The 14593-nt window shown below is 50.0% G+C and overlaps 21 non-coding genes and 2 pseudogenes across 21 annotated transcripts; all 23 read left to right on the forward strand.

Annotated features, from left to right (window-relative positions):
* Positions 1-1605: 1605 nt before the first annotated feature.
* Positions 1606-1748, forward strand: LOC135036586 (U1 spliceosomal RNA; annotated as a pseudogene).
* A 692-nt stretch (positions 1749-2440) lies between these two features.
* On the forward strand, positions 2441-2604 carry LOC135036589 (U1 spliceosomal RNA). Its single transcript, XR_010231302.1, has one exon. It is a non-coding gene; the product is annotated as a U1 spliceosomal RNA (small nuclear RNA).
* A 152-nt stretch (positions 2605-2756) lies between these two features.
* LOC135036584 (U1 spliceosomal RNA) lies at positions 2757-2892 on the forward strand (annotated as a pseudogene).
* A 697-nt stretch (positions 2893-3589) lies between these two features.
* Positions 3590-3753, forward strand: LOC135036587 (U1 spliceosomal RNA). The gene has a single exon (XR_010231300.1). It is a non-coding gene; the product is annotated as a U1 spliceosomal RNA (small nuclear RNA).
* A 152-nt stretch (positions 3754-3905) lies between these two features.
* LOC135036573 (U1 spliceosomal RNA) lies at positions 3906-4068 on the forward strand. The gene has a single exon (XR_010231288.1). It is a non-coding gene; the product is annotated as a U1 spliceosomal RNA (small nuclear RNA).
* Positions 4069-4739: 671 nt separating this feature from the next.
* On the forward strand, positions 4740-4903 carry LOC135036565 (U1 spliceosomal RNA). The gene has a single exon (XR_010231280.1). It is a non-coding gene; the product is annotated as a U1 spliceosomal RNA (small nuclear RNA).
* A 152-nt stretch (positions 4904-5055) lies between these two features.
* On the forward strand, positions 5056-5218 carry LOC135036580 (U1 spliceosomal RNA). The gene has a single exon (XR_010231296.1). It is a non-coding gene; the product is annotated as a U1 spliceosomal RNA (small nuclear RNA).
* A 672-nt stretch (positions 5219-5890) lies between these two features.
* LOC135036588 (U1 spliceosomal RNA) lies at positions 5891-6054 on the forward strand. The gene has a single exon (XR_010231301.1). It is a non-coding gene; the product is annotated as a U1 spliceosomal RNA (small nuclear RNA).
* A 152-nt stretch (positions 6055-6206) lies between these two features.
* On the forward strand, positions 6207-6369 carry LOC135036581 (U1 spliceosomal RNA). Its single transcript, XR_010231297.1, has one exon. It is a non-coding gene; the product is annotated as a U1 spliceosomal RNA (small nuclear RNA).
* A 671-nt stretch (positions 6370-7040) lies between these two features.
* On the forward strand, positions 7041-7204 carry LOC135036576 (U1 spliceosomal RNA). Its single transcript, XR_010231291.1, has one exon. It is a non-coding gene; the product is annotated as a U1 spliceosomal RNA (small nuclear RNA).
* Positions 7205-7356: 152 nt separating this feature from the next.
* Positions 7357-7519, forward strand: LOC135036583 (U1 spliceosomal RNA). Its single transcript, XR_010231299.1, has one exon. It is a non-coding gene; the product is annotated as a U1 spliceosomal RNA (small nuclear RNA).
* Positions 7520-8190: 671 nt separating this feature from the next.
* Positions 8191-8354, forward strand: LOC135036566 (U1 spliceosomal RNA). Its single transcript, XR_010231281.1, has one exon. It is a non-coding gene; the product is annotated as a U1 spliceosomal RNA (small nuclear RNA).
* Positions 8355-8506: 152 nt separating this feature from the next.
* Positions 8507-8669, forward strand: LOC135036582 (U1 spliceosomal RNA). The gene has a single exon (XR_010231298.1). It is a non-coding gene; the product is annotated as a U1 spliceosomal RNA (small nuclear RNA).
* A 671-nt stretch (positions 8670-9340) lies between these two features.
* LOC135036568 (U1 spliceosomal RNA) lies at positions 9341-9504 on the forward strand. The gene has a single exon (XR_010231283.1). It is a non-coding gene; the product is annotated as a U1 spliceosomal RNA (small nuclear RNA).
* A 152-nt stretch (positions 9505-9656) lies between these two features.
* On the forward strand, positions 9657-9819 carry LOC135036577 (U1 spliceosomal RNA). The gene has a single exon (XR_010231292.1). It is a non-coding gene; the product is annotated as a U1 spliceosomal RNA (small nuclear RNA).
* A 671-nt stretch (positions 9820-10490) lies between these two features.
* LOC135036571 (U1 spliceosomal RNA) lies at positions 10491-10654 on the forward strand. The gene has a single exon (XR_010231286.1). It is a non-coding gene; the product is annotated as a U1 spliceosomal RNA (small nuclear RNA).
* Positions 10655-10806: 152 nt separating this feature from the next.
* On the forward strand, positions 10807-10969 carry LOC135036574 (U1 spliceosomal RNA). The gene has a single exon (XR_010231289.1). It is a non-coding gene; the product is annotated as a U1 spliceosomal RNA (small nuclear RNA).
* A 671-nt stretch (positions 10970-11640) lies between these two features.
* On the forward strand, positions 11641-11804 carry LOC135036569 (U1 spliceosomal RNA). Its single transcript, XR_010231284.1, has one exon. It is a non-coding gene; the product is annotated as a U1 spliceosomal RNA (small nuclear RNA).
* A 152-nt stretch (positions 11805-11956) lies between these two features.
* LOC135036578 (U1 spliceosomal RNA) lies at positions 11957-12119 on the forward strand. The gene has a single exon (XR_010231293.1). It is a non-coding gene; the product is annotated as a U1 spliceosomal RNA (small nuclear RNA).
* Positions 12120-12790: 671 nt separating this feature from the next.
* Positions 12791-12954, forward strand: LOC135036572 (U1 spliceosomal RNA). The gene has a single exon (XR_010231287.1). It is a non-coding gene; the product is annotated as a U1 spliceosomal RNA (small nuclear RNA).
* Positions 12955-13106: 152 nt separating this feature from the next.
* Positions 13107-13269, forward strand: LOC135036575 (U1 spliceosomal RNA). The gene has a single exon (XR_010231290.1). It is a non-coding gene; the product is annotated as a U1 spliceosomal RNA (small nuclear RNA).
* A 671-nt stretch (positions 13270-13940) lies between these two features.
* LOC135036570 (U1 spliceosomal RNA) lies at positions 13941-14104 on the forward strand. The gene has a single exon (XR_010231285.1). It is a non-coding gene; the product is annotated as a U1 spliceosomal RNA (small nuclear RNA).
* Positions 14105-14256: 152 nt separating this feature from the next.
* LOC135036579 (U1 spliceosomal RNA) lies at positions 14257-14419 on the forward strand. The gene has a single exon (XR_010231295.1). It is a non-coding gene; the product is annotated as a U1 spliceosomal RNA (small nuclear RNA).
* Positions 14420-14593: the final 174 nt, after the last annotated feature.

Consider the following 14593-nt stretch of genomic DNA (forward strand, 5'->3'; position numbering starts at 1 on the left):
AGTCAGTTCCTGAAAGTTAGCCAGTACTGTGTAGCTTTGTATTTGTTGTTGCTTACTGCAAATAGGCCTGGGGATTTGGTACTACACTCTGCCAATCCAGACCTAGCAGTAAGACTGGAGTCAGTCGTTTAGCTTGCTGGGGTTCTTTTACTACTCTGTGAACTTAGCAAGTTTGCGGCTGTATTCTAAGACTTGCCTGCCTAAATCCTGTCTCACTGTGCAAGGTGTCAGGTGTCAGTTTAGTGGCAGTAAGATGAACCTGTGCACTGCAAGTGAGGATTAGGATTGTGGAGACTCTCCTTGTGTCTATCATTCCATCTCTGACCAAGGAGTTTACTGCCACACCCGTTGGTAACCCTTTAGGGTTTTGCTGTTGCCCATAGCAACAGCATTTCGGGTTCTCTACGTATTAAAACACAACATCTTGCTTTTCCCATCTGAGCATTACTAATACTAGGGAGACACCCAGTTTCTTAGCCTCTGGGCTTCTCTGTTCACTTTGTGTTATTTTGTTACCCTATCACCTTCTGTGTACGTAATGTCATATTCCCCAGTCTGTCTGTGAGTTCATTTGTTTTGCATACCTATCCGTTCAGACAACAGTACATTCCTGCAGGCACTGGTGTGCATAACAGTTCAAACACCAGTACAATCCTGCAGGCACTGGTGTGCATAACAATTCAAACACCAGTACATTCCTGCAGGCACTGGTGTGCATAACATATTCAGCAGCCAAATACTCCTGTTGAAATTTTGTGGGAATATGGAGCATACCCCTCAAAATACGTTGCAACAGGTGGTCGATCAGGTGCAGGTCCTGACTCGACAATTTAATGATTTGTCCATTAAAATGCACACCTCCCAGGCCGTTGGCAGAGCTCCCGCAGCAGCAGCACCTTCAGGGGTTAAGGAGCCGAAAGTAAATCTCCCGGATCGTTTTTCTGGAGATCGCTTGCAGTTCTTTTGTTTCAAGGAGAGCTGCAAGCTATACTTCCGGCTTAGGCCTCAGTCTTCTGGGTCGGAGATTCAGCGGGTGGGCATAGTGATTTCCTTGCTACAAGGAGACCCACAGGTCTGGGCATATGGGTTGCAGCCTGACTGTCCGTCGCTTAAAAGTGTTGATGTTTTTTTTACGGCACTGGGCATGTTGTATGATGACCCTGACAAGACGGCCTCAGCCGAGGCTCAGATTTCGATCCTTAAGCAAGGGCGAAGGCCAGTTGAGGTTTACTGTACGGAGTTTCGGAGGTTGGCCCATGATACCCAGTGGAATGACCCAGCCCTGAGACACAAGTACCGAAGAGGTCTTTCTAACCAGATAAAAGACCAACTGGTACAATATCCCTTGCCTGATAGCTTGGATCAGCTCATGCAGTTATCCATCCGGGTGGATAGACGGCTGAGAGAGCGTAGGCTTGAAAGGGAGACTGAGGTTTCCTTCTTTCCCAAGGGAACCTCAGACTCTGAGGAATTTTCCGAGGAGCCTATGCAGATTGGGGCTACCCGCCTCTCCTCGCGTGAGAAGACGCGGAGGAGACAGCAGGGGTTGTGTTTGTACTGTGGGAATAAAGGTCATGTGGTAGTATCATGCCCAGAAAAGCCGGAAAACTTCACCTGCCAGGTGAGATACTATGATCATGAAGGTGCTTCTCCCAGGGCAAGGCTCACCCATTGCACTCTGGGTGTGCTGCTCCTGTGATTTCCCCAAATGTGGGAAACTTGACTGCATAATTTGTGTTTCCCCTGGTCGGCTCTCTTATAATTCAGATCTCTTTGTCTCAGGTCTCTCTCCAGCCTAGTTTGCTGTCTGTTTCCACTTCTCTTTTCTTGAGCCGCTCCCTTCTATGCCCTTGCGCACTATCCTGACTTCTCCCGTCTGCTTAATTTGTGCCTTCCATCGCACAATGCGAACTACAGGTAGTGCTGCAGGACCCACACCCTTTTACTTGCCTTACAGAGCAGCTCTGGAGCTGTTACAGTGCCCAGCTGCTGCAAGAAATCAGCTTGAATGCTTCAGGGGCTGGGGCATAGCCAACATGAGCCCCACACCGAAGGAGGGTGGAGGTGTTTAATGCGAACTAGGGGTCATCCAAGCGCCGCAAAAGGCCGCCATGCCCTGCACGCCCCTTTTCTCTTTTCATATGCAGACGAGGGTTGAAGCCAACTTTGACTCACTGCTTGGATGACATCACCATATGCAAATCCATCTGCTGCAGGCCTTCCCCCAGGAATGCTTGCACTAGTTGTTGCATTTGGTTTGTTGTTTGGGGGTGCTTCAGTATTAGGCAGCCTTCTGCCCTCCCATGTTCATCTGAAAATATGTGTTCTCCCTGGAGTTGTTGTCCCCAGATGAGAGTTCCCTTGTGCTGCCTCAGTTGAATCTCCTTTACTTGACAGAGATGTGCCTGAGCAGCGGCCCTCCCCAGCCCTATCCCAAATCATACTTATTTTGCATAGGAGATACCATGGTCATGAAGATTGTTCTCCCAGGGTGAGGTTCATTCATTGCATTCTGGGTATGCTGACCCGTATGATTTCCCCAAATGTGGGAAACTCGACTGCATTATTTGTGGTAGTGGGGGACTGTGTTTGTGCTTTCCTCTGGTCAGCTCTGGTAAAAGTCAGATTTATTTGTCTCAGATTTTCCTCTAGCCTTGTTCTTCTTTCGAGAGTTCCCTTGTGCTGCCTCAGTTGGATCTCCTTCACTTGACAGGGGGGTGCCCGAGCAGCGACCCTCCCCAGCTCTAGCCCAACTCCTACTTACCTGCCAGGTGAGATACTATGATCATGAAGGTGCTTCTCCCAGGGCAAGGCTCACCCATTGCAGTCTGGGTGTGCTGCTCCTGTGATTTCCCCAAATGTGGGAAACTTGACTGCATAATTTGTGTTTCCCTTGTCGGCTCTCGTATAATTCAGATCTCTTTGTCTCAGGTCTCTCTCCAGCCTAGTTTGCTGTCTGTTTCCACTTCTCTTTTCTTGAGCCGCTCCCTTCTATGCCCTTGCGCACTATCCTGACTTCTCCCGTCTGCTTACTTTGTGCCTTCCAACGCACAATGCAAACTACAGGTAGTGCTGCAGGGCCCACGCCCTTTTACTTGCCTTACAGAGCAGCTCTGGAGCTGTTACAGTGCCCAGCTGCTGCAAGAAATCAGCTTGAATGCTTCAGGGGCTGGGGCATAGCCAACATGAGCCCCACACCGAAGGAGGGTGGAGGTGTTTAATGCGAACTAGGGGTCATCCAAGCGCCGCAAAAGGCCGCCATGCCCTGCACACCCCTTTTCTCTTTTCATATGCAGACGAGGGTTGAAGCCAACTTTGACCCACTGCTTGGATGACATCACCATATGCAAATCCATCTGCTGCAGGCCTTCCCCCAGGAATGCTTGCACTAGTTGTTGCATTTGGTTTGTTGTTTGGGGGTGCTTCAGTATTAGGCAGCCTTCTGCCCTACCATGTTCATCTGAAAATATGTGTTCTCCCTGCAGTTGTTGTCCCCAGATGAGAGTTCCCTTGTGCTGCCTCAGTTGAATCTCCTTTACTTGACAGAGATGTGCCTGAGCAGCGGCCCTCCCCAGCCCTATCCCAAATCATACTTATTTTGCATAGGAGATACCATGGTCATGAAGATTGTTCTCCCAGGGTGAGGTTCATTCATTGCATTCTGGGTATGCTGACCCCTATGATTTCCCCAAATGTGGGAAACTCGACTGCATTATTTGTGGTAGTGGGGGACTGTGTTTGTTCTTTCCTCTGGTCAGCTCTGGTAAAAGTCAGATTTATTTGTCTCAGATCTTCCTCTAGCCTTGTTCTTCTTTCGTGAGTTTCCTTGTGCTGCCTCAGTTGGATCTCCTTCACTTGACAGGGGGGCGCCCGAGCAGCGACCCTCCCCAGCTCTATTCCAAATCTTACTTACCTGCCAGGTGAGATACTATGATCATGAAGGTGCTTCTCCCAGGGCAAGGCTCACCCATTGCACTCTGGGTGTGCTGCGCCTGCGATTTCCCCAAATGTGGGAAACTTGACTGCATAATTTGTGTTTCCCCTGGTCGGCTCTCGTATAATTCAGATCTCTTTGTCTCAGGTCTCTCTCCAGCCTAGTTTGCTGTCTGTTTCCACTTCTCTTTTCTTGAGCCGCTCCCTTCTATGCCCTTGCGCACTATCCTGACTTCTCCCGTCTGCTTAATTTGTGCCTTCCAACGCACAATGCGAACTACAGGTAGTGCTGCAGGGCCCACACCCTTTTACTTGCCTTACATATCAGCTCTGGAGCTGTTACAGTGCCCAGCTGCTGCAAGAAATCAGCTTGAATGCTTCAGGGGCTGGGGCATAGCCAACATGAGCCCCACACCGAAGGAGGGTGGAGGTGTTTTATGCGAACTAGGGGTCATCCAAGCGCCGCAAAAGGCTGCCATGCCCTGCACGCCCCTTTTCTCTTTTCATATGCAGACCTGTGTTGAAGCCATCTTTGACCCATTGCTTGGATGACATCACCATATGCAAATCCATCTGCTGCAGGCCTTCCCCCAGGAATGCTTGCACAAGTTGTTGCATTTGGTTTGTTGTTTGGGGGTGCTTCAGTATTAGGCAACCTTCTGCCCTCCCATGTTCATCTGAAAATATGTGTTTTCCCTGGAGTTGTTGTCCCCAGATGAGAGTTCCCTTGTGCTGCCTCAGTTGAATCTCCTTTACTTGACAGAGATGTGTCTGAGCAGCGGCCCTCCCCAGCCCTATCCCAAATCATACTTATTTTGCATAGGAGATACCATGGTCATGAAGATTGTTCTCCCAGGGTGAGGTTCAGTCATTGCATTCTGGGTATGCTGACCCCTGTGATTTCCCCAAATGTGGGAAACTCGACTGCATTATTTGTGGTAGTGGGGGACTGTGTTTGTGCTTTCCTCTGGTCAGCTCTGGTAAAAGTCAGATTTCTTTGTCTCAGATCTTCCTCTAGCCTTGTTCTTCTTTCGAGAGTTCCCTTGTGCTGCCTCAGTTGGATCTCCTTCACTTGACAGGGGGGTGCCCGAGCAGCGACCCTCCCCAGCTCTAGCCCCACTCCTACTTACCTGCCAGGTGAGATACTATGTTCAGGAAGGTGCTTCTCCCAGGGCAAGGCTCACCCATTGCACTCTGGGTGTGCTGCTCCTGTGATTTCCCCAAATGTGGGACACTTGACTGCATAATTTGTGTTTCCTCTGGTCGGCTCTCGTATAATTCAGATCTCTTTGTCTCAGGTCTCTCTCCAGCCTAGTTTGCTGTCTGTTTCCACTTCTCTTTTTTTGAGCCGCTCCCTTCTATGCCCTTGCGCACTATCCTGACTTCTCCCGTCTGCTTACTTTGTGCCTTCCAACGCACAATGCGAACTACAGGTAGTGCTGCAGGTCCCACACCCTTTTATTTGCCTTACAGAGCAGCTCTGGAGCTGTTACAGTGCCCAGCTGCTGCAAGAAATCAGCTTGAATGCTTCAGGGACTGGGGCATAGCCAACATGAGCCCCACACCGAAGGAGGGTGGAGGTGTTTAATGCGAACTAGGGGTCATCCAAGCACCGCAAAAGGCTGCCATGCCCTGCACGCTTCTTTTCTCTTTTCATATGCAGACGAGGGTTGAAGCCAACTTTGACCCACTGCTTGGATGACATCACCATATGCAAATCCATCTGCTGCAGGCCTTCCCCCAGGAATGCTTGCACTAGTTGTTGCATTTGGTTTGTTGTTTGGGGGGTGCTTCAGTATTAGGTAGCCTTCTGCCCTCCCATGTTCATCTGAAAATATGTGTTCTCCCTGCAGTTGTTGTCCCCAGATGAGAGTTCCCTTGTGCTGCCTCAGTTGAATCTCCTTTACTTGACAGAGATGTGCCTGAGCAGCGGCCCTCCCCAGCCCTATCCCAAATCATACTTATTTTGCATAGGAGATACCATGGTCATGAAGATTGTTCTCCCAGGGTGAGGTTCATTCATTGCATTCTGGGTATGCTGACCCGTACGATTTCCCCAAATGTGGGAAACTCGACTGCATTATTTGTGGTAGTGGGGGACTGTGTTTGTTCTTTCCTCTGGTCAGCTCTGGTAAAAGTCAGATTTATTTGTCTCAGATCTTCCTCTAGCCTTGTTCTTCTTTCGAGAGTTTCCTTGTGCTGCCTCAGTTGGATCTCCTTAACTTGACAGGGGGGTGCCCGAGCAGCGACCCTCCCCAGCTCTAGCCCAACTCCTACTTACCTGCCAGGTGAGATACTATGATCATGAAGGTGCTTCTCCCAGGGCAAGGCTCACCCATTGCAGTCTGGGTGTGCTGCTCCTGTGATTTCCCCAAATGTGGGAAACTTGACTGCATAATTTGTGTTTCCCCTGGTCGGCTCTCGTATAATTCAGATCTCTTTGTCTCAGGTCTCTCTCCAGCCTAGTTTGCTGTCTGTTTCCACTTCTCTTTTCTTGAGCCGCTCCCTTCTATGCCCTTGCGCACTATCCTGACTTCTCCCGTCTGCTTAATTTGTGCCTTCCAACGCACAATGCGAACTACAGGTAGTGCTGCAGGACCCACACCCTTTTACTTGCCTTACAGAGCAGCTCTGGAGCTGTTACAGTGCCCAGCTGCTGCAAGAAATCAGCTTGAATGCTTCAGGGGCTGGGGCATAGCCAACATGAGCCCCACACCGAAGGAGGGTGGAGGTGTTTAATGCGAACTAGGGGTCATCCAAGCGCCGCAAAAGGCCGCCATGCCCTGCACGCCCCTTTTCTCTTTTCATATGCAGACGAGGGTTGAAGCCAACTTTGACTCACTGCTTGGATGACATCACCATATGCAAATCCATCTGCTGCAGGCCTTCCCCCAGGAATGCTTGCACTAGTTGTTGCATTTGGTTTGTTGTTTGGGGGTGCTTCAGTATTAGGCAGCCTTCTGCCCTCCCATGTTCATCTGAAAATATGTGTTCTCCCTGGAGTTGTTGTCCCCAGATGTGAGTTCCCTTGTGCTGCCTCAGTTGAATCTCCTTTACTTGACAGAGATGTGCCTGAGCAGCGGCCCTCCCCAGCCCTATCCCAAATCATACTTATTTTGCATAGGAGATACCATGGTCATGAAGATTGTTCTCCCAGGGTGAGGTTCAGTCATTGCATTCTGGGTATGCTGACCCCTGTGATTTCCCCAAATGTGGGAAACTCGACTGCATTATTTGTGGTAGTGGGGGACTGTGTTTGTGCTTTCCTCTGGTCAGCTCTGGTAAAAGTCAGATTTCTTTGTCTCAGATCTTCCTTTAGCCTTGTTCTTCTTTCGAGAGTTCCCTTGTGCTGCCTCAGTTGGATCTCCTTCACTTGACAGGGAGGTGCCCGAACAGCGACCCTCCCCAGCTCTAGTCCCACTCCTACTTACCTGCCAGGTGAGATACTATGATCAGGAAGGTGCTTCTCCCAGGGCAAGGCTCACCCATTGCACTCTGGGTGTGCTGCTCCTGTGATTTCCCCAAATGTGTGACACTTGACTGCATAATTTGTGTTTCCTCTGGTCGGCTCTCGTATAATTCAGATCTCTTTGTCTCAGGTCTCTCTCCAGCCTAGTTTGCTGTCTGTTTCCACTTCTCTTTTCTTGAGCCGCTCCCTTCTATGCCCTTGCGCACTATCCTGACTTCTCCCGTCTGCTTAATTTGTGCCTTCCAACGCACAATGCGAACTACAGGTAGTGCTGCAGGGCCCACACCCTTTTACTTGCCTTACAGATCAGCTCTGGAGCTGTTACAGTGCCCAGCTGCTGCAAGAAATCAGCTTGAATGCTTCAGGGGCTGGGGCATAGCCAACATGAGCCCCACACCGAAGGAGGGTGGAGGTGTTTTATGCGAACTAGGGGTCATCCAAGCGCCGCAAAAGGCTGCCATGCCCTGCACGCCCCTTTTCTCTTTTCATATGCAGACGAGGGTTGAAGCCAACTTTGACTCACTGCTTGGATGACATCACCATATGCAAATCCATCTGCTGCAGGCCTTCCCCCAGGAATGCTTGCACTAGTTGTTGCATTTGGTTTGTTGTTTGGGGGTGCTTCAGTATTAGGCAGCCTTCTGCCCTCCCATGTTCATCTGAAAATATGTGTTCTCCCTGGAGTTGTTGTCCCCAGATGAGAGTTCCCTTGTGCTGCCTCAGTTGAATCTCCTTTACTTGACAGAGATGTGCCTGAGCAGCGGCTCTCCCCAGCCCTATCCCAAATCATACTTATTTTGCATAGGAGATACCATGGTCATGAAGATTGTTCTCCCAGGGTGAGGTTCATTCATTGCATTCTGGGTATGCTGACCCGTATGATTTCCCCAAATGTGGGAAACTCGACTGCATTATTTGTGGTAGTGGGGGACTGTGTTTGTGCTTTCCTCTGGTCAGCTCTGGTAAAAGTCAGATTTATTTGTCTCAGATTTTCCTCTAGCCTTGTTCTTCTTTCGAGAGTTCCCTTGTGCTGCCTCAGTTGGATCTCCTTCACTTGACAGGGGGGTGCCCGAGCAGCGACCCTCCCCAGCTCTAGCCCAACTCCTACTTACCTGCCAGGTGAGATACTATGATCATGAAGGTGCTTCTCCCAGGGCAAGGCTCACCCATTGCAGTCTGGGTGTGCTGCTCCTGTGATTTCCCCAAATGTGGGAAACTTGACTGCATAATTTGTGTTTCCCCTGGTCGGCTCTCGTATAATTCAGATCTCTTTGTCTCAGTTCTCTCTCCAGCCTAGTTTGCTGTCTGTTTCCACTTCTCTTTTCTTGAGCCGCTCCCTTCTATGCCCTTGCGCACTATCCTGACTTCTCCCGTCTGCTTACTTTGTGCCTTCCAACGCACAATGCGAACTACAGGTAGTGCTGCAGGTCCCACACCCTTTTATTTGCTTTACAGAGCAGCTCTGGAGCTGTTACAGTGCCCAGCTGCTGCAAGAAATCAGCTTGAATGCTTCAGGGGCTGGGGCATAGCCAACATGAGCCCCACACCGAAGGAGGGTGGAGGTGTTTAATGCGAACTAGGGGTCATCCAAGCGCCGCAAAAGGCTGCCATGCCCTGTACGCCCCTTTTCTCTTTTCATATGCAGACGAGGGTTGAAGCCAACTTTGACCCACTGCTTGGATGACATCACCATATGCAAATCCATCTGCTGCAGGCCTTCCCCCAGGAATGCTTGCACTAGTTGTTGCATTTGGTTTGTTGTTTGGGGGTGCTTCAGTATTAGGCAGCCTTCTGCCCTCCCATGTTCATCTGAAAATATGTGTTCTACCTGCAGTTGTTGTCCCCAGATGAGAGTTCCCTTGTGCTGCCTCAGTTTAATCTCCTTTACTTGACAGAGATGTGCCTGAGCAGCGGCCCTCCCCAGCCCTATCCCAAATCATACTTATTTTGCATAGGAGATACCATGGTCATGAAGATTGTTCTCCCAGGGTGAGGTTCATTCATTGCATTCTGGGTATGCTGACCCGTATGATTTCCCCAAATGTGGGAAACTCGACTGCATTATTTGTGGTAGTGGGGGACTGTGTTTGTTCTTTCCTCTGGTCAGCTCTGGTAAAAGTCAGATTTATTTGTCTCAGATCTTCCTCTAGCCTTGTTCTTCTTTCGAGAGTTTCCTTGTGCTGCCTCAGTTGGATCTCCTTCACTTGACAGGGGGGTGCCCGAGCAGCGACCCTCCCCAGCTCTAGCCCAACTCCTACTTACCTGCCAGGTGAGATACTATGATCATGAAGGTGCTTCTCCCAGGGCAAGGCTCACCCATTGCACTCTGGGTGTGCTGCTCCTGTGATTTCCCCAAATGTGGGAAACTTGACTGCATATTTTGTGTTTCCCCTGGTCGGCTCTCGTATAATTCAGATCTCTTTGTCTCAGGTCTCTCTCCAGCCTAGTTTGCTGTCTGTTTCCACTTCTCTTTTCTTGAGCCGCTCCCTTCTATGCCCTTGCGCACTATCCTGACTTCTCCCGTCTGCTTAATTTGTGCCTTCCAACGCACAATGCGAACTACAGGTAGTGCTGCAGGGCCCACACCCTTTTACTTGCCTTACAGAGCAGCTCTGGAGCTGTTACAGTGCCCAGCTGCTGCAAGAAATCAGCTTGAATGCTTCAGGGGCTGGGGTATAGCCAACATGAGCCCCACAGCGAAGGAGGGTGGAGGTGTTTAATGCGAACTAGGGGTCATCCAAGCGCCGCAAAAGGCCGCCATGCCCTGCATACCCCTTTTCTCTTTTCATATGCAGATGAGGGTTCCAGCCAACTTTGGCCCACTGCTTGGATGACATCACCGTATGCAAATCCGTCTTCTGCAGACCTTCCCCCAGGAATGCTTGTACTAGTTGTTGCATTTGGTTTGTTGTTTGGGGGTGCTTCAGTATTAGGCAGCCTTCTGCCCTCCCATGTTCATCTGAAAATATGTGTTCTCCCTGCAGTTGTTGACCCCAGATGAGAGTTCCATTGTGCTGCCTCAGTTGAATCTCCTTTACTTGACAGAGATGTGCCTGAGCAGCGGCCCTCCCCAGCCCTATCCCAAATCATACTTATTTTGCATAGGAGATACCATGGTCATGAAGATTGATCTCCCAGGGTGAGGTTCATTCATTGCATTCTGGGTATGCTGACCCCTATGATTTCCCCAAATGTGTGAAACTCGACTGCATTATTTGTGGTAGTGGAGGACTGTGTTTGTGCTTTTCTCTGGTCAGCTCTGGTAAAAGTCAGATTTCTTTGTCTCAGATCTTACTCTAGCCTTGTTCTTCTTTTGAGAGTTCCCTTGTGCTGCCTCAGTTGGATCTCCTTCACTTGACAGGGGGGTGCCCGAGCAGCGACCCTCCCCAGCTCTAGCCCAACTCCTACTTACCTGCCAGGTGAGATACTATGATCATGAAGGTGCTTCTCCCAGGGCAAGGCTCACCCATTGCACTCTGGGTGTGCTGCCCCTGTGATTTCCCCAAATGTGGGAAACTTGACTGCATAATTTGTGTTTCCCCTGGTCGGCTCTCGTATAATTCAGATCTCTTTGTCTCAGGTCTCTCTCCAGCCTAGTTTGCTGTCTGTTTCCACTTCTCTTTTCATGAGCCGCTCCCTTCTATGCCCTTGCGCACTATCCTGACCTCTCCCGTCTGCTTACTTTGTGCCTTCCAACACACAATGCGAACTACAGGTAGTGCTGCAGGACCCACACCCTTTTACATGCTTTACAGAGCAGCTCTGGAGCTGTTACAGTGCCCAGCTGCTGCAAGAAATCAGCTTGAATGCTTCAGGGGCTGGGGCATAGCCAACATGAGCCCCACACCGAAGGAGGGTGGAGATGTTTAATGCGAATTAGGGGTCATCCAAGCGCCACAAAAGGCCGCCATGCCCTGCACATCCCTTTTTTCTTTTCATATGCAGACGAGGGTTGAAGCCAACTTTGACCCACTGCTTGGATGACATCACCATATGCAAATCCATCTGCTGCAGGCCTTCCCCCAGGAATGCTTGCACTAGTTGTTGCATTTGGTTTGTTGTTTGGGGGTGCTTCAGTATTAGGCAGCCTTCTGCCCTCCCATGTTCATCTAAAAATATGTGTTCTCTCTGCAGTTGTTGTCCCCAGATGAGAGTTCCCTTGTGCTGCCTCAGTTGAATCTCCTTTACTTGACAGAGATGTGCCTGAGAAGTGGCCCTCCCCAGCCCTATCCCAAATCATACTTATTTTGCATAGGAGATACCATGGTCATGAAGATTGTTCTCCCAGGGTGAGGTTCATTCATTGCATTCTGGGTATGCTGACCCGTATGATTTCCCCAAATGTGGGAAACTCGACTGCATTATTTGTGGTAGTGGGGGACTGTGTTTGTTCTTTCCTCTGGTCAGCTCTGGTAAAAGTCAGATTTATTTGTCTCAGATCTTCCTCTAGCCTTGTTCTTCTTTCGAGAGTTTCCTTGTGCTGCCTCAGTTGGATCTCCTTCACTTGACAGGGGGGTGCCCGAGCAGCGACCCTCCCCAGCTCTAGCCCAACTCCTACTTACCTGCCAGGTGAGATACTATGATCATGAAGGTGCTTCTCCCAGGGCAAGGCTCACCCATTGCACTCTGGGTGTGCTGCTCCTGTGATTTCCCCAAATGTGGGAAACTTGACTGCATATTTTGTGTTTCCCCTGGTCGGCTCTCGTATAATTCAGATCTCTTTGTCTCAGGTCTCTCTCCAGCCTAGTTTGCTGTCTGTTTCCACTTCTCTTTTCTTGAGCCGCTCCCTTCTATGCCCTTGCGCACTATCCTGACTTCTCCCGTCTGCTTAATTTGTGCCTTCCAACGCACAATGCGAACTACAGGTAGTGCTGCAGGGCCCACACCCTTTTACTTGCCTTACAGAGCAGCTCTGGAGCTGTTACAGTGCCCAGCTGCTGCAAGAAATCAGCTTGAATGCTTCAGGGGCTGGGGTATAGCCAACATGAGCCCCACAGCGAAGGAGGGTGGAGGTGTTTAATGCGAACTAGGGGTCATCCAAGCGCCGCAAAAGGCCGCCATGCCCTGCATACCCCTTTTCTCTTTTCATATGCAGATGAGGGTTCCAGCCAACTTTGGCCCACTGCTTGGATGACATCACCGTATGCAAATCCGTCTTCTGCAGACCTTCCCCCAGGAATGCTTGTACTAGTTGTTGCATTTGGTTTGTTGTTTGGGGGTGCTTCAGTATTAGGCAGCCTTCTGCCCTCCCATGTTCATCTGAAAATATGTGTTCTCCCTGCAGTTGTTGACCCCAGATGAGAGTTCCATTGTGCTGCCTCAGTTGAATCTCCTTTACTTGACAGAGATGTGCCTGAGCAGCGGCCCTCCCCAGCCCTATCCCAAATCATACTTATTTTGCATAGGAGATACCATGGTCATGAAGATTGATCTCCCAGGGTGAGGTTCATTCATTGCATTCTGGGTATGCTGACCCCTATGATTTCCCCAAATGTGTGAAACTCGACTGCATTATTTGTGGTAGTGGAGGACTGTGTTTGTGCTTTTCTCTGGTCAGCTCTGGTAAAAGTCAGATTTCTTTGTCTCAGATCTTACTCTAGCCTTGTTCTTCTTTTGAGAGTTCCCTTGTGCTGCCTCAGTTGGATCTCCTTCACTTGACAGGGGGGTGCCCGAGCAGCGACCCTCCCCAGCTCTAGCCCAACTCCTACTTACCTGCCAGGTGAGATACTATGATCATGAAGGTGCTTCTCCCAGGGCAAGGCTCACCCATTGCACTCTGGGTGTGCTGCCCCTGTGATTTCCCCAAATGTGGGAAACTTGACTGCATAATTTGTGTTTCCCCTGGTCGGCTCTCGTATAATTCAGATCTCTTTGTCTCAGGTCTCTCTCCAGCCTAGTTTGCTGTCTGTTTCCACTTCTCTTTTCATGAGCCGCTCCCTTCTATGCCCTTGCGCACTATCCTGACCTCTCCCGTCTGCTTACTTTGTGCCTTCCAACACACAATGCGAACTACAGGTAGTGCTGCAGGACCCACACCCTTTTACATGCTTTACAGAGCAGCTCTGGAGCTGTTACAGTGCCCAGCTGCTGCAAGAAATCAGCTTGAATGCTTCAGGGGCTGGGGCATAGCCAACATGAGCCCCACACCGAAGGAGGGTGGAGATGTTTAATGCGAATTAGGGGTCATCCAAGCGCCACAAAAGGCCGCCATGCCCTGCACATCCCTTTTTTCTTTTCATATGCAGACGAGGGTTGAAGCCAACTTTGACCCACTGCTTGGATGACATCACCATATGCAAATCCATCTGCTGCAGGCCTTCCCCCAGGAATGCTTGCACTAGTTGTTGCATTTGGTTTGTTGTTTGGGGGTGCTTCAGTATTAGGCAGCCTTCTGCCCTCCCATGTTCATCTGAAAATATGTGTTCTCCCTGCAGTTGTTGTCCCCAGATGAGAGTTCCCTTGTGCTGCCTCAGTTGAATCTCCTTTACTTGACAGAGATGTGCCTGAGCAGCGGCCCTCCCCAGCCCTATCCCAAATCATACTTATTTTGCATAGGAGATACCATGGTCATGAAGATTGTTCTCCCAGGGTGAGGTTCATTCATTGCATTCTGGGTATGCTGACCCGTATGATTTCCCCAAATGTGGGAAACTCGACTGCATTATTTGTGGTAGTGGGGGACTGTGTTTGTTCTTTCCTCTGGTCAGCTCTGGTAAAAGTCAGATTTATTTGTCTCAGATCTTCCTCTAGCCTTGTTCTTCTTTCGAGAGTTTCCTTGTGCTGCCTCAGTTGGATCTCCTTCACTTGACAGGTGGGTGCCCGAGCAGCGACCCTCCCCAGCTCTAGCCCAACTCCTACTTACCTGCCAGGTGAGATACTATGATCATGAAGGTGCTTCTCCCAGGGCAAGGCTCACCCATTGCACTCTGGGTGTGCTGCTCCTGTGATTTCCCCAAATGTGGGAAACTTGACTGCATATTTTGTGTTTCCCCTGGTCGGCTCTCGTATAATTCAGATCTCTTTGTCTCAGGTCTCTCTCCAGCCTAGTTTGCTGTCTGTTTCCACTTCTCTTTTCTTGAGCCGCTCCCTTCTATGCCCTTGCGCACTATCCTGACTTCTCCCGTCTGCTTACTTTGTACCTTCCAACGCACAATGCGAACTACAGGTAGTGCTGCAGGGCCCACACCCTTT

This window comes from Pseudophryne corroboree, unplaced genomic scaffold, assembly GCF_028390025.1.
Source record: "Pseudophryne corroboree isolate aPseCor3 unplaced genomic scaffold, aPseCor3.hap2 scaffold_650, whole genome shotgun sequence".
NCBI classification, from domain to species: domain Eukaryota; kingdom Metazoa; phylum Chordata; class Amphibia; order Anura; family Myobatrachidae; genus Pseudophryne; species Pseudophryne corroboree.